Source organism: Diorhabda sublineata, chromosome 6 (genome assembly GCF_026230105.1).
Source record: "Diorhabda sublineata isolate icDioSubl1.1 chromosome 6, icDioSubl1.1, whole genome shotgun sequence".
In the NCBI taxonomy this organism is placed as follows: Eukaryota; Metazoa; Arthropoda; class Insecta; order Coleoptera; family Chrysomelidae; genus Diorhabda; species Diorhabda sublineata.
This window is the reverse complement of record NC_079479.1, coordinates 4892986-4910442: the sequence shown is the minus strand read 5'-3', so window position 1 is coordinate 4910442 and position 17457 is coordinate 4892986. Positions and strand designations below refer to the sequence as shown.

Genomic DNA, 17457 nt, shown 5'->3' with positions numbered 1-17457 from the left:
AGTAAAAAACATAACAATAACAATCATCAACATAAATTAGCAGAGAAAATGGCAGTAAGCTAGTCAATTGATTAGTTTATTTAAACCAATCATCAGTCGTCTTTTAGAAATAGTCTACCATTTTTTGTGGCCACTCGAATGCAAAATATGTTTATAAACAGGAACATGTACAGGATAAGGTTTGTCTACGTATTCAATGTGATGTTTCTCCACTTCAATTTTGACGGGCTTCTCAACGTATACGGGAACAAGTTTTTCGACGGAAATAGGAACTCTCTTTTCAACTTCTTGAGGTACTAACTTATAAATAGGTACGGCTATTGGGTGAGGTACGGGTACGTGCACTGCGTACGGTTGGGGTACTGGTACTTTGATAACTTGTGGACTTGGTACTCCTACAGGATGTGGTACAGGTACCCCTATTTTTTTGACAACAGTGTAAGGGACTTCTTTGGTTTTCTCAATTGTTTGTGTAGGAATATGATCGTGTTGAACTTCGACTTTAGGTTGTAAATCGATATGTTCGTGACCGTCTTGACTACCAAAATCGTGACCTCCTAGATTGACACCATGAGATACTAACCCCTCTAAGTTTCCAAGGCCTTCCAATGCTGAATGGCCACCATCATGACCGGAGCCGCTTGAGTAGTCTTGCCAGCCTTGTCCAGCTCCTGAATCTTGACCTACACCGGAAGAGTAGCCTTGCCAGCCTTGATTATTACCGACTTCTTGATGACCAGAATATTGTTGGCCTGCATCATTGCCATTATCACCTAAAATACGATCACTTTTACTAAAATTTAAGGAGATTTAGGTAACAGTGTCGATATTGAAAGGTTAAAGCTAGCGATTAATGAATATTAATTACTCGCAAAAAGAATGGAGATCAATATATCTAAACCGATTATTAGACCAGTAATAATGTACTCAGCCGAGACAATGACACTAACAAGAAATGATAGAAAAATTAAGAAGAACGGAAAGAAAGGTAATCAGTAAAAGTTGAAGAAGGGCAATAAAATATGAGAATGGACAGAGGAATAATAGACCTTAGCAACGGAGATGTTGAAAAGGATACTTCAGCATATTAAGTGGTTGGGGAATGTAAGGAGATCTATAGTATACATTATGATGCAATGAAATCCCGGTGGCAAAGAAAGACGTGTCATGTCTAAGACAAAATAGTTGAAAGATGACCTCATCACATATACCGATATATCCCAGATACTAGAAACCTAGAAAAAGACAGAAAACAGAAAGTTTTGGTGAAAAATAAGCAGGCTGTAGAGATCTACCTCAACGAGAGGGTATAGAGCAGTTTGATATCAGAAATTTGAAAAATTGCTTGAAAAAAGCCCTTTCTATGAGAAAATTATATTAAATGAGTATTTCTTATTATTCTTATTACCTCCTTCATAACCGCCACCGATTTTTTCACTCAACTGTTCTTCGTTGTGTCCAACGTCGTTGGAATCATACTCATTATGATCTACTGTTGCTTGTTTCTGTTGATCGTAATTTTCTTGTGACTGTTGCTGATTCTGATCCTGTATAATTCCTGCAATTCCTGTTTGCACAGCTAAAGCCAGAATGAAAATAGGTATCTGTAAAAAATTACAATTGTTTTTCAGGAATTAAATTATATACGAAATTTAGCTATGAAATAACAAACCATAAATTTCATATTTATTTATATATTTTTATTTCGATATGCTGCTTTTTCTGCTCTTCAGCAAGTGGTTTTCCTACAGAATTCTTTCTTTTTTCCACTCTTCAAAAAGATGGAATTACTTTGTGATCGAGCGAAACGATGCTCTGTCTACTAACATAAATGATTAGAACTCTAGCTCGGGTCCTCACAACATTTAAAAGCAAAATATTCGTTGAATCAACTATCGAAAGACTGACGGAAGTCTCTAAATATGAACGTTAAAATTGAGGGCCCTTATATCTGTGGTAACAGGAAAGGCTGAGACGTGATCATCAAGTCTAGACTTTTTGTGGCTTATTATCACGATTCTATCATAGATAATCTTTAACAAAATTACGATGCTAAGCTTGTTGTGATTCATTTTCTTATAGCTGAATGCTTCGATCTAAATTGCTACCCATTTTACACAAAACAATCGATGATTATTGGTAGGGAATAGACAATAATTAATTTTTGATTGTCGTAGAACGAATACAGTATGTTTGGGAAAATAGTGAATTTTAAATTGAGACATCTGTTTATCTCCCAGCAAGTCTAGTGTTCCTTTTAATGTACAAAGTTGAAATATAGAGTCATTAATCAATTCATATATCATCATATCTCAAATTTATACCGTAATAGTACCAGAACGTTCTCAAACAACACCGTGCATGAATGTATTAGGCTTAAAATATTAGCATACATAGTAGAGGGATGATGTTATTCAAATTGGAAACAATTTTGCAATGACCCGCACTGACTCGACAAATTTTTAAATATTTATATGTTTGGTAAAAGTATTTGGATTTGGATGACGAAATTATTATTGAAGAAGTTGATTATATGACTATAATTCGAAGATTTATAATTCTCAATTGAAAACCAGTAATTTACCCTCATTATATAAACTTTATATCTTCAGAGTTAAGATTAAAATCATGGTAATTAGTTAAAAATTCGTTCAAATAGGAAGAATTGTAAATTTAGAATTATACAAGAGAGTCTGGTGCGCTTGTAAAACAACGTTTGAAGAAAGAGATCTGAAAATGGGCCAAAAGTTTTGTTTTTCATCACGAGAATACGTCGTGCTACAAGTCGGTTTTGATTTGTGAACCCTGGATTCATCGTTTTTATAATAAGCCAGAAGCAATACTTTTAGAGAGTTTTATTCAAAATTTTCGCTTTTTTTTTAATAACACAAATCACTAAATTATTAGAATACACCTTGTATTTTAGTTGAAAAAAACATATTAATATAAAAAATAATTCGACCGAAACATTAAATCAGTCACTTAATAAAACATAATTAATCTCTTCACACTTTCTTAACACTTTCTAAATAACTGGAATGTTTATAATTATTTAAGTTTTCATCGTAAGATTTAATTTTAAAAATTCCTTCATTTTATACACGTATTTGAAAGAAATATCTATAATCAAATATTATTATTTAAAAATAACATTTCTGTTTCACACACAACATTCTTTGCTGATCGAATTGATGTCATAAATTCATACATCTAATATTGTATTCCCTGTAATACTTTCTCATTCCGTAGTGTAATTCGTGCTGACTTTTTTTTAGTTTCATTTCATTTTGTCATCTACTCGAATTAATAACTATTCCAAACAGTAATCAACTACCTTCATAAATAAGATCGTATGCATTTTGAAGTGAAAGGGAAAGTCGTTTAATAGAAAAACTCATTAAAAGATTAAATACGTAATTGTTCGGATGATCTACAAAAGGCGCAGCTGGTTTTTATTGAAACTTTCACGTATCATTTCCGATATGAAGTAACGATTGTTTAATTCAATTAATATATACTGAATTTTGGAAATTAGAATTGTAAATATGTGAAACTACATTCCAATAAAATTTAAATAAATATAACTGAAAAAGTAGCAAAGACAATGAAGAAGTAAAACTGATGTCTATATTTATTAATAGAGCCGTGGAGATTATTCAATCGATGGAATTTTGATTTTGGCTCAAAAACGAAGAGCTAATTATGCAATAAACTGAATGAATCTCACACAAATGATTAACAGTTCAATTACAAGAAGTAGGTATCGATAGAAGCAAAGACGAAAATAACAATGGTATATTCAAAATTTATTTTGGCTTCAATTTCCACAGTAAACGTTCGCGGCACCACCATTTCCACTGTTAAAAAAACCCTTCGTTACATTTACTGAAGGAGAATCATACTTCTCAGAAAAGAGGAATTTAGGAAAATTGATTTATTGGAAAACGGTAATAGATTATAATATTATTATTAGTAAATGTTAGAAATAAATCAAAAATTCATTTAGAAAATTTGTGACTCGTATGAAGAAACTTTTGTCTCTAGGTTCCATATAAATTCAAATAGTTATTTACATTATAAGTCCAGGAAGTGATTTAGTACAGTACATGATAGATGTTGATGGACGAGGCGACGAAGGAGCCGAGTCAAGAATATCTAATCGAGTATAGTAATAATAATTTCATGGACGTATATCGCAATATGTTTTTTCTTATATTATTTTGGGTTTTAAATTAAAAGCAAAATATGGAAACTCATGTTTGACAATTTTACTGATTACCTTTGATTATTTAAAAAAAAAATAAAAATTAACAGACATGAATTTTTGGAAATACAAAATTAATTTCTGAAAGAATGGCTAATAATTCAAATGAAATTGCAGATAAAAGTACGAAAGCAGTACAAAGTGCTATTGAAAATGTTATTTTCAGTCGAAGACATCAAATATCTCTTCTTTATGGTCTAAATACTCGATGGTCAAATCAATGATATGGTTAATGAGAACGTCAACATTTCCCGTTATTCTAAGTTAATAGATTTAAAAAAAAACAAAGTGTAGACTACCATCCAAACCAGTCGAAGGACGAAGATAAAACATTTATGAGAGTCGCCTCAGACAAAAACTATTTACTGGTGGAAGTTATCTCATTAATTAGTATTGCCGGAGGTTGTCGAAGGGAAGACATTTATAATTTAGTAGTAGATGATGTAGAAGATACTGATTCTCAGTTGGTGGTTCGTATTAATCACACAAAAACACATGTTCGATAGGTTTTTACTGTGATCAACAGCAATGCGGTGCAATATTCGGATGTGTTCAGAAAATATAAAAATTTGCGAAAACACCTTTCACTAAAAGCACTTTTTGTAGGCTACAGACAAGGAAAATATAGAGGTCAAAGAGCTTGGAATACACACTGTTGGAGAGGCATAGAAAAAAACTGCTCAATCGAGCAACCAGAAAAGTACAATGGAAATTACTTCAGAAGGACTTCGTCAACGCTGTTGACCAACGTTGGGACTGATATCAATGTTTTAAAATAGCATGGTGAATGTAGGAGTTCATCAATGGCTGAAAAATATGTGGAAGAATCCGTTGAGCAAAAAGAAAATATCAAGAATGATACAAATAGGTGAAACTTTTGTACAAGTGCTAAACCATAACCACACATCTTCCAGCATTATTGAAAATAAAGAGGTACATCCAGTAATTCCTTCAATAGATGTTTCTGGTAACAGTAGTTACACCATTAATGTTAACATTCAAAAATTATAATAAAAGTTTAGTTGTCAAATGATTTTTTATTTCTAATTATTTCAAACGGGATTGGGTAAATTTAAGAATACTGTAAAGTACAAAGATATCGTAAAGTGCCAATTTCCGAACTCAAATCAGTACTGGTAATTCGATTTTACAGTACAGTATGTAAAAAATATTATTTTCTACATTAGAACAGCGGAATCAAGTGAACTTTTGAGTCTGAAATAAACGATTGTATGATCTATATCAGAAGCTCAGTAGTGTAATATAAAACCCTAAAATTCAACAACTTTCTGCTTAAATTTAAGTGAAAATATTATAGAGGAGGTTTTGGTCTGGGATGAGATTAAAGAAATACAAAATCCTCGTAATGCTACAAAAAAGAAAAAACAAATCGATGACGTAAACGAAGTGAGTAAATGATTGGAACTGAAATTGGATTCTAATCGAGCCTAATACTCAGTAGTTTAGCTATTTTGCCTGTGTCACATGAAGGGCAATCCATTGGAGTCGAGAAGGAGAAGCCTCCATTTAATTTCATTGTGTTCAGTGACGGATTTAGATCTTTTTAGATGAAATATTTTCATTTCAAAAGACTTTTCCACTATTTCATTAAAGTATAACTAATAATAATGAAATACAAATAAGTTATAAGCTTTGAATAGATGAATTATAGATATCAATTATACAAGGGGAAAAACTATTAGATTTTAGCTTGTATTTTCAGTTGTACAGAGAAAAAACCGAAATCTAAAATCTAGTATTCTCATATTATTACAATATTCAACTCAGAACATTATCGATGTGCAATTTAGAATTGACCACGACTTTATATCCAAACCATTCTTTTCTAGAAATTTTAAGAAACCAACCTCAATTTGAAAGGTTATTAAGATGTAGTAGTTTCAAAACACTTTGTATACGTACGATTAATATCATCAAAGGAACAGAAAGTAAAGACTAATCGATTACACTATAATTGATCTAAGTAGAAATTTCTGGAACCGTTGGCGATATTCATACTGAATATACTGTTTCGATAACCAAGTTATCGTCTTCAGAGACTGAAGGTTTACTGATATAACAGTAACCAGTAACCAGCTAAGGTTAATTTCTTTAGACTCGATTGAGACTGTGCCTAGTACCTCCTATGAAGATGATTTTGGTGTGTGGCTTTCTGCATACAAAAGTCTTCTGTCCATTGAACTTTCGATAAAACCGCCCCGTATGGCAACTGAAAAGACCGGTAACTTACTTATGATAGTAGTTTTTGCTAACCCGTCTGTCCTTTCATTTTATCGGTCACAAAAAAGTCAATGTACCCACATAAATTCAACTTATTTATCCCTTGATATTTTTTAAAGTGAATTTAATACCACCTTAGAGGGTTAATCACCGTCCCGAGTGACTCGATAGCTTGTCACAACAAAAAAAACCTTTTTTTATGAATTGAGATTGTAAAAAGAAGGAGACAAAGAGGCATTCGAATTGTTGTAGTTTGGTTTAGTTAAAAACGTTTTTCTTAATTGAAATTTGAAACGAATGTAGTTTGAAGTAATAGTCGCATGCAGGAAAGATTTTTCTCAGTGCTGACGAGTATCATCATTTTTTTCTTCACGTTCCACATTATATAAATTGTAGCCAAATATTTCATATTTCGTCATGTTCAGTTTATTTCGTTTGTTCATTCAATAAATTGTATGGATATAGTTTTTAAATTAATACTACAAATAACTAGAAAGTACTTATGAATATCCAACAATATTGCATGTAAAATTTATTTCGACCATTTTGAATTTTAATTTGATCCTATTTTAATTGATGGATATTCGAAGTAAATAATGGGACTCTACTAAAACAAAATTATCGATTAGAATGTGATAGTTTATGCGATTTTTTTGAGCTATGGAACGTGAATTTCGAATGACGACTCACCCCTATTATTCCTTTCAACACGCCACTATTAATTTCAAACAACATAACCTATAATGAGTTTACACTTTCATAATCACTTTATGTTTTATAAAAATTTATTAATTTAAAAAAATTTAAAAAAGCACTTACTGCGACTGATTTCATTATGATATATATTGCCATGAAAATCTAAGACTGATGATATGATTGCCTTGCGATCGGCTCTTATACTTTTTCTCGGGCGTGACTGATACAAAATCAGTGAAAGGCTTTCTAAATGTTCCGGTCACTTTTGAACGTTGGCTCTAATGTTTTCAATAGACCAAATTACTCTGTTGTTTCCTATACACTTTGTAAATTCATTAGGTAGATAATTACAGATAAAAATCGTTTATACATTTGTAAGTAACAAAAAAATTTCAGGATATACATAAAGGATGCGGCGAAAGGTAGATACGTGCTTATAAAAAAATAATAGTACTGGTAAATTACAAGATGATTATCGATTTTTCCCACACGTTGATAAAGTGTTCAACAATTTAAATGAAAATAGGTACATCGTTTTATCATTATTACATCATGAAACTACGTCCGTAGATCTCATAAAATTTTTAAAAAGTTTTGAACCCCTGAACTCTCCAAACTTTCCTTTGTGTTGAAGTTGGAGTAGAATTGTTTTACCTGAAAAAATAAGTACTATCAACATACAAGTTAATCCAGGAGTTAATAGTTTATGGTTTAGAAGATATGTAGATTTTAAGATCGTTGAACATGCCAAGAAAACCATTTGCCCTAAAGAGACATTCTGGCGCCTCTCCAGGTGGTAGATCTGGGAATTCCTCCCAGATATGGGTGGTGATGGGGAACTGAAATACCCAGAGCGGACCAAATCTAATACTCCGCAATAGCTGAAACTACTCCCCAGTAAAATAAATATGCAGAGTACTTTATCAGTGGCCCCTAGTTCGCAGCAGATTTCAAATGGTCAAGGGGTGCAAAGAATTCCCGCGAGGAGGAGCCACCCGAAAGTGGAAAAAACCAATAAACGATCTTTTGTGCGAATCGGCACTTGGAACGTGCAAAGTATGCTTGAAACTGGCAAAATTCACAACACCATCTGAGAAATGAAAAGAGTCGACGTACTGGGCTTAAGTGAGATGAGATGGCCCGAATCTGGAAATAAAACCATCGAGGACTGCACCGTATATGATTCGGGAGATGAACAACGGAACATAAACATACTTCAAGTATACGCACCAACTGTTAACAAGTCCGACGCCGACGAGGACCTCCAAGAACTATTTAAAATGAAAAAAAGACACGAAACAACGTTAATAGTGGGAGACTTTAATGCTAAAGTTGTGTGCGGAAGAGTCGAAAATACCTGCGACCACGGACTGGGCGCCCGCAACGACCTTGAAGACAGATTACTGCAGATTTGCTAGGAAAAACAACTGTCTATCATGAACACTTGGTTTAAACTACCTGAGAGCAATTGTACCGGAACCAGATTGATTACATTATCATGATTCAATTGTATAGAAATGCAGTAAAATATACAAAACATAATGTTTGCCGCCGATGTACCTTCGGATCATAATTTATTAGTAACTGAATTACAAACTAAGTTAAAACAACTAAAAAAGCCTGTAAAAAGAAAAGCAGATAATACTTAAACAAGAGAAGATAGTCCAGTAAAGAATAAAATCAATGAGGAATGCGAAAAACTTAGGAAATGGCAGCCAAAGAAGAAGTGATTATTTTGAAAATACTTAAAGAACGTATTGAAACGAAATCAAACATTTCTAATTGAACAGCATCATTTCAAACATTGTGTTACTTACATAAGGAAAAAATTGAAATGTGGAAAAAATTAGATGGTAAGCCTACAACTTATTAAATAAACACAAAAAAATCTATAATAAATGTTCAAAGTAGTTTACGGAGGATTTTTCTTTGAACTTGGAAGGACATTCCAAGATTCTGGCTTATAGCTTCACAATGGAAGTTTATTCTATCCATCTTTTAGTTCCTTGTTAATTCAGGGAACGGTATATAGTACGTCTGTTTTTCCAGAATAACTGGACATGTCCATTAGAAGAACGTAGAAAGGCTAATTCTGAATAATTCACCAGCATTTGTTTGCCAGAAGTGTTTAAAAAACGCAGGGAAACCAATCGCAGAAGATGAATCGTTATTTTAAAAAAAAATCAAATCATCCAATCGATGAATCATCCACCGTACAGCTCTTGTTTGGCACCCAATAATATCTCCCTCGGATCAAAAATAAATTGCGAGGTAAACGTTCATCTACACCTGAAGAAGTCGCGGTCGTGGTCAAATCACATGTTTTGGAGGTACCTCAATGGGAGTGGAGAAATATCCAATTATAAATATTTGTTTTTATTTGTCTATGTCAAAACTGAAGTAGAAACCTTCGAATATTCTAACAAACATATATCGTTTTCGTACAGCATTAATTTGAGCCTTTCCATATTTCATCAGCTTTTTCACTAAATCACAATATAAATGAAAATGCAGCTCAGATTTTATCTATAAAAAAAATTATTGATTTACTAATATATGAACTTTCGCTTTATACTACAAGGAGATTATAATTACAACATCAATTGATGTTCTAGTTAATGGAATTTGAAAAAAGTGACATTATACTAGTATTTCCTTTCACATTATATATTAATACAATACTATTACAAATAATCCAAGAAATATATTAAGTAATCATTTATCTAAAGAACTATCATTAATGGAATTCAAATATGTTTGCTTCCGGTTGATTTCCATGAACAATGGCGTTTGAGGCTATGAATATTAATTGATTAATCGAAGAAATTGGTAAATTGTACAATTGTACAAAACGTTGAAATACAACATTATACATGAAATGTCAAATATCCCCTTCTGCAAAAAATTTTATTCAAAAGTACAAAATTAAGGTTTTTTCCATTTTTCTCGAAAAACGGTGAGTTTTATTGTGAAAATAGGGTAGACAAAAGTTGTAGATCCTAAAATTCTCTACAAAAATGTTTCAGTAACTTTTTCTCTTACGACTCACTATTCGTGAGATATCGCGGTTTTAATCATTAGAAAATTCATATTTTACTTAATTTTCGCACCACATATGATGTAATGTACTTGGCGCATTTTTTTAACGTTTTTTTAAAAGTTTGATCAGATCGTATCCTATCGATTGAAAGAATGGTAATATTGCTAATGATCAAAGTGGAATAGATTGTTTTCTTCTACATGTCAGATAATTGTCTAATTCTACTTCGTCAATTATTTCTCCGTCTTCATTTTATTCTTCTTACAGAATTCTTGTTCGTTGTTCTAAGAAAAGAGATGCATAAATTGTCTCTTCGTTAATATCATAATTATCATCATCTGTTGTATTTGTTTCAATATTGGAGCAAGTCTGACCCTGACAATTGATGCATATTGGCGAATAATCCCACAATTCTTACTACAATCCGTCTTGCATTTACAACAAATAGTATTAAACCTGGAGCAAGCTAAAGTAAAGTTTGAATTGGCTCCAAATAATTATCTTTTAATTCCCAACCCCATCCTTCTGGGTCCAGCTCATTGCCTAGCCATACTTGAACTTGATAATACAAACGATACGAGTGTTGAAAGGCAGAAGCAGATGTTGAAGGAAGACAAGACTGTTTCATTGTTCCATGCAGATTTTACATATCTCAAATATCTATATTTGTCTATGGAATCAATTTTTTTGGAGCATCATACATTGCAAGAAGAAAACGAATTCCATTTGTAACGATATCGTGTGGACAAAAGTCAATCTTTGTAAATAATTCTGCGCAATCAATTGAATCATTATGTTTTTCGAACAACTGATATTTTACCTGTAGTTATTGCATGTGAAAATAAAATATGAGCTTGACATTTCCGATATGCAGTCAGACTTTGTGATGAATATATTTTTGATTGTACTTGAGCTTTCCAAGGTTTCAAAAAGGAAACAATTTTATCATTTGGAGTCCGTGCAGTCAGTCATATCAACAAATCAACATCTTCGCCAACAACGACAGTTGTATTTGAACTTTTCCATTGTTCTATTGCTGTTTCAATTATAAAGATATCAGTAACATTATCAGCTAGTTTTATTGGAATACCAGCAGCTGTAAATTCTTCATATAACATTGAAATTAAGCGAGATTGTGAGAATTTGCAAGAAATTGTTGTTGGTTCGTTAGAACTCAAGGTTTCCGACGAAGGGAATTAGGGACTGACAGTATAGTCTGTTACTTTAAGATATTCATTCAATTTATACAAATTTTATGGTGTAATTAACACAAACCAATAATTTATTAGTTTCATTTATATTGAACGTCCGATGAAGTGCTTATATAAAATGTGAATTTTTTAATTATTAAAACCACGATATCTCACGAATGGTGAGTCGTAAGACAAAAAGTGACTGAAATATTTTTGTAGAAAATTGTATGATCTACAACTTTTGTCTTATCTATTTTCACGATAATACTTACCGTTTTCAAGAAAAATGGAAAAATCCTCAAATCCTCAAAATCCTAACCTAACCTAACCAATCAATGGTACTTCTGACCTTGAATAAAATTTTTTGCAGAAGTAGGATCGAAGGGGATTTTTGACATTTCATCTATAATGATGTATTCAATATCTCTGCAAATTTTCAGCGAATTTAAGCTAAGTTTAAGCGTTCATAACAATAAAAAGTACAAAAATATGGAAGTGCCGGACTGTATGGAGCTATCAGAAGCACATATGAGACAGTATAAGATAAAATACAAATATCAGAACAGAAATCAGAAAATATTTTAAAAAGACAGACAATAATAAATAATTAAACATAATAATTGAATATAGAAATCTGAAACTAGTAAAATAAATTAACATTATCAGTAAATACCAGAAAGATGCAGAAGTTAGTGAATATATGTGATAATGAAATAGAAAACATGAAAATGAAACTGAATAATCTTACAATCAAATAAATTGAGAACAAAAGAATCAAAAAATAAATGGAACAATATGCAGAGGCGACACAACTAAGTACATTGAGCAAAACCGTACTGAAACATACAGATATTGATATGAAAAGTGAAAATGATTATGCCAATAGTGAAATATATGAGAGAAAATTGGAAGCTGACAAAGAAAGATAAATGGATTTAAACGTTAAGAAGAATTGCGGCAAAAACGAATTGAGAAAAATGTGGAAAGGAAACGAAAATACAAATTACATAACATAAGAAAAATAGAAAGTAAATAATTAAATCGTGATAGACATTTCCTCACGATAAAAAAGATTCACAAGAAAACAAGGCGTAGAAAGAGAAAAAAATTGTTAGATCAAGAACGGAGATAGGAAGATAAGAGAGGAAAAACCCTGATTGAAATAGATTAGCAGGAGATGGGCAACAATGGAAACATTATACCCAAAAAAGAAAAAGCTATTTTTAGTAAATATATGTGAGAGAAAGAGAAGAAAGTTAATCAGCAACAGAATTTTTTGGATTATTCTACTTAAATATGCATACCATGTATTGTTTTATTATATCTTAAGGGTTACTTTCCCGAAACTTCCAACAATTATCATCATATTTTGTTCAATTAAAACCTTCACAAATTATATACCTAAAATTGTCTCATGGAATATCACATCTATTGGTAAAATCATATGAAAATGACTTAAGTTGTTTTTGCGATAATTACGAGATTCACAGTTACACAGGACTAAGGGTTGTAATCGTTCTACTGCTTTCCTGCATTTGTTTTTATTCATGGCTGCTCAAGCCACTTCTCTATTCCTATTCTCTAGAAATCTTATCTACATACTTCTAGCCATTTATTCTTTGTACGCCCTCTATTCCTTTTCGGTCCCTCTTCCCTTAACTGGGATATTTTCACCCGACTTTTCCATGACTGTCGACGTGGATTGAATCAAAAGCAGTATGCTGATTAACTTGGTTTGATTTTTTCCTCTGGAGTTAACGTATTTAGTTGATTTTCGGGATTCAATCGTGGTTGCACTTCGTTACAGGATAAATTTCATGAAGGTCGCTCAAAATTTGCTGTTATGCCAGAAAAGATAGATGCTGTGCGTAAACTAATATTGCAAGTTCAACATATGACATATCGTGAGATTGGGGCATTAGTATTAGTCGTATACATTCGAAATTGCATGAACATTCGGCTGTCAAAAAGATTTGCACACGTTGGATACTGTATAATTTGATAATCGTTCAAAAAAATTGCGTGTCGATTTGTACAAAGATATGCTGAAAAAATTCAATCGCGGTGCTTCAAAAGACGTCTATAAGGTCGTCTAATAATGGATCTATGCATATGAATCCCATACTAAACAACAATCGAGTGTCTGGGTCTCTTAAGACGAGCCAACTCCAACAAAAGTTGTTCGCGCAAGAAGCACTTCGAAGCAATTGGTCGCCTGTGTTTTTCGGAATAACTAGACTAGCTAAATAGTAAAACAAGATTTGTTTACCGGAAGTGTTCGAAAAAATCAGAGAAACCAATCACAGAAGAAGAATCATTCTCCACCACGTCAATGCGAGCTCTCACACATCAGTTCAAACAAAATCGTCGTTAAACAGTCAAAACATCGAATTTATGGGTCATCCACCATATAGCCCTTGTTTTGCATCCAATGATACCTTCTTAATCCCGCAGGTCAAAAATAAATTACGAGGTAAACGTTTTTTACACCTGAAAAAGCGGTTGATGCGTCAAATCACATATTTTAGAAGTATCTCAATTGGAATGGAAAAAATGCTCCGACAATTGGTCCAAATGAAAGCAAAAGTGTATTTATCTTAATGGGGAATATTTTGAAAAACATTCCAATTCCAATTATAAGTATTTGTTTGTCATTCATTCCCGCCATTTTTAATAAAATACACACAAAAACTCCTTACAGATTTCGAAGATGAATAATTTTCCATGTATATATTGATATGAAACATACCAAGTAGAAAAATACCTGTCCCAAAGGGTTTAATGCAAATGGTCATAGCAAAGTCTGTGCTTTCTGTGCCGGGAGACCAGATAAGAATGCAAATTGCTCTATCTCGGAAACTATTCGTCGTAGAAACTTGCGGTAGAAAATTTTATCACTAAATCGGCCAAAGAAGGCTATTTCCAAAACGGTCGCTAAGGGGCATAAATTTTGAAACTTTTAAACTGATTTTTTGCTTGAATAAATATAACAAAAAATATATTTTTATCAAAATAGTTTTTATCCAACATTTATAAGACTCTTAAAACTTTCTCAAAATTACTATTTTCTGGAAAAGATACGTTTCTGCTTTTATCATTTTTCCTACTATAGTCCGGGGAAGTTAGGAAACAATCATAAACTTTCTCGTCGCGCTTTAGTTTCATATTCAGTGGGGGAGTAACAATAAGAAAATAATCAATTTACAGACTGAATTGAGAAACGAATCAATCACAAACTTAAAATTCCTTGTAGTATTCATTCAACTGTCAACTCGTTGAACCAGGTCATCTGAAACGACAGATTTGCGTCCTTGGCCCCCTTCATCATGCACACCATTACGGCCATCTTTAAACTTTCGACACCATTCACGTACAACACCATCACTCTTGAAGTTTTCTCCATAGACACAACTCATTCTCCAATGGATTTCTGCTGCACTATTCAGCCTGTGGAAAACAAATTACACTTCGCAATTCACACTTAACGGGAGCATCAATAATGCCGGACAAGCTTAGGTGGCTGTAACACAACGCCGACTGACGCCTGAATGTCAACAATGGCGGAAAGTGTAGTGCGAGAGCCTGCTTTCTTCTGGCCACGTAGCGTCTGCCCGAAGCGATCGGAGGTTGAAAAAAAACGGCCGTAGTATTTTTTTTAAATCGTGTGGTTTGTTAAGGCTCATCTTCTTATAATAAGTACTCAACGAAAACTAACACCCTTTCTTCAGCGAGAATTTTAGAGAAAAAAATTTTAAAATACGTTCATTCATATTCATTCTATTAAATAATAATTCTTTCTCTGATAATTAAGCAAACCTTAAAATCGTTTAGTTTTATGACATAAACAGCTGTTGGTAAAAAAGACGGATTTCAATTTGTCGATAAGGTAATCAATTTACCTCCCAATTTCGAAAATTCGTAGCCATCGTTTTTTGTCTATCTGTTACTTACAGAACAACTGATAATAGTTATTAGACATATATATCTCAAATCTCAACGTCAAGTAAGATAACTAATAACTGTCAGCTATAAAACAGGCTAATTTTCCCTCTGAATTCTTTAATGCAGCACCGATTTATTTGAAATTTTGACAGATGATAGGTGTGTATCCAAAAAGCGAAATCTACATCCCTTTTCGAGGGTGGAAAATTTTTTACCCAAAATAAACCCAGAAATCGAAAGATCAGCAAAGTAAGAGATGTCATATAAAGTTTTTTCCCAGGTCAATGGGTTTTGGGTTATTCGCAATTAAAAGTACGATTTTTCGTCAAAAAAAACGCATTTTCAATAGTTGTTTACGTATAACTCTGTAATGATGCATTTTATCGAAAAAAGTGTAATAAACAAGAATTAAGCTTGTAAAAAAACAAAGAAATTAAGTTAAATGTTGAGATCTTAATGTTGTACCTAAAGCAAGTTATAGATACTTAAATAGAATTTTTTAAGGGTTGATTCAAAATACATAAATTTTCTATTAGAAAATTTTCGATAATGGTTGGTTTTCACACCTTAAAAACAATTTACATAGCTTGAGACCATGTAGAAGGTAAGCTGAGCTTAATTTTAAATTTTGAGGAAAATCGGAGCTGCATTAAAGAATTCGGAAATTTGAAACCATTTCAGCTTGAATACGTGCACTATTATTGAAATGCAGGATTGATTAAAATTTTGGTCTGACTCTCGATCCACTGCAAATTTTGGAAACACCATCCTCCTAGCATCAAGGTGGGTTTGCTAATTTGTAAAAGTAAGCGTTCGTCGATTCTATTTAGGACCCTACCTCACTTCATATTATAATAGCACTTTTCAAAAACTATGATTAGGTTAGCCCGAACATGATCTAAATGTTCGGAAACTAACTCGGATCAATTTCAGCTGATGAGTGGTTTCATTTGTCTATGGTTTCTTGAACCTGAAGTTATTTATTCCCCTTTAAATGGTTATCTACTATTAATTCTCATGAGCAGCGTTATCGATCTGTCACGGAAATTTCGGGTTTTTATCCTTTCCAGATTTTAGCATAAAAATAATTTATAGTAACTCGATAATAAAACTGAATAGATAACATAGAAGAATTAACGCTCAAAAAATCAAAATTTCTTGTATATCATGTTTTAAATTTGAAATTGGAAACTGTGATCTAAATTTCGTTCTGAGCTAGGTTTCGCAATCACCTTTAGATTCCGAAAAGTCCTAATGTATGACAATTAACCCACTAGGCTACGGTTTGGCAATGCTGCTAATTTGGAAGTTTAGCCACGACTATCGGTTCGCTGTGTGAAGTCCGGACATACATGATATACATGAGTAAGTTGCATCTCACTCACTCTATCAATCCTCACCATAAGTTAACCATACTTCAGGCTTCTATCTACGGTTCATTTGCTTGTTGCTCTTACTTCTATGAGTTAATGAGAGAAATCAATTATTAATTTTTGAATTAATTTATTAAGTGTTCCTAAAATACATATACAATGGAATACTTCAATGAATTGATAATTTTAAAACAGTTAAGATGGTAGGTTTGTTCGAGGTCTGATACCGAATCGGTTTAGGGACTGATCACATACGCACTTACAAAATTGTCGTTCGCGAGGGACAATTTTCATAGCACGGATACGTTCGGTCCGTAAATTGATCCTGAATCAGATCAAAACTAGTGAATTCGATTTCTAATACATACAACTATAGAAATTAAATTGTACAAAGGAAAACATCATCAAAGGAAATTATAAATATAATAAAGGTTATTGATTGAATTTATCATTCCAAATATTATGCTTCGTTTTCTGAAAAAATAAAATGTTTCCATTTACCATAAATCATAGAGAAACTTCACAGACTTTGTATACGTAATGAAAAATCAACATCAACGTTATTCTTACAATTTTTTAGATCCCAAAACTACGACTAGATTGTCTCATTAATCAATAAATTATTTCGTTTATATTGCACTAATTTTAATCTGTCTCGTCCATTTCTTCATCCATAAATTCAGAGTTATTCGGTGATAAATCGCTTTC

General features: G+C 32.4%; 2 protein-coding genes across 2 annotated transcripts in view; one reads left to right on the top strand and one right to left on the bottom strand.

Annotated features, from left to right (window-relative positions):
* Window positions 1-17457, top strand: part of LOC130445025 (hemicentin-2-like) — a 517421-nt gene that overhangs the window by 331814 nt on the left and 168150 nt on the right. The gene's annotated exons all lie outside the window — the stretch shown is intronic.
* The window catches only part of LOC130445026 (cytochrome P450 4V2-like), a 56705-nt gene continuing 39884 nt past the window's right edge, over window positions 637-17457 (bottom strand). The window contains exons 8-9 of the transcript XR_008910013.1: window positions 1409-1604; window positions 637-773 (exon numbers count right to left, since the gene is read on the bottom strand). The gene's annotated coding sequence lies outside the window, so the exon portion shown is untranslated. The remainder of the gene's footprint in view (window positions 774-1408; window positions 1605-17457) is intronic.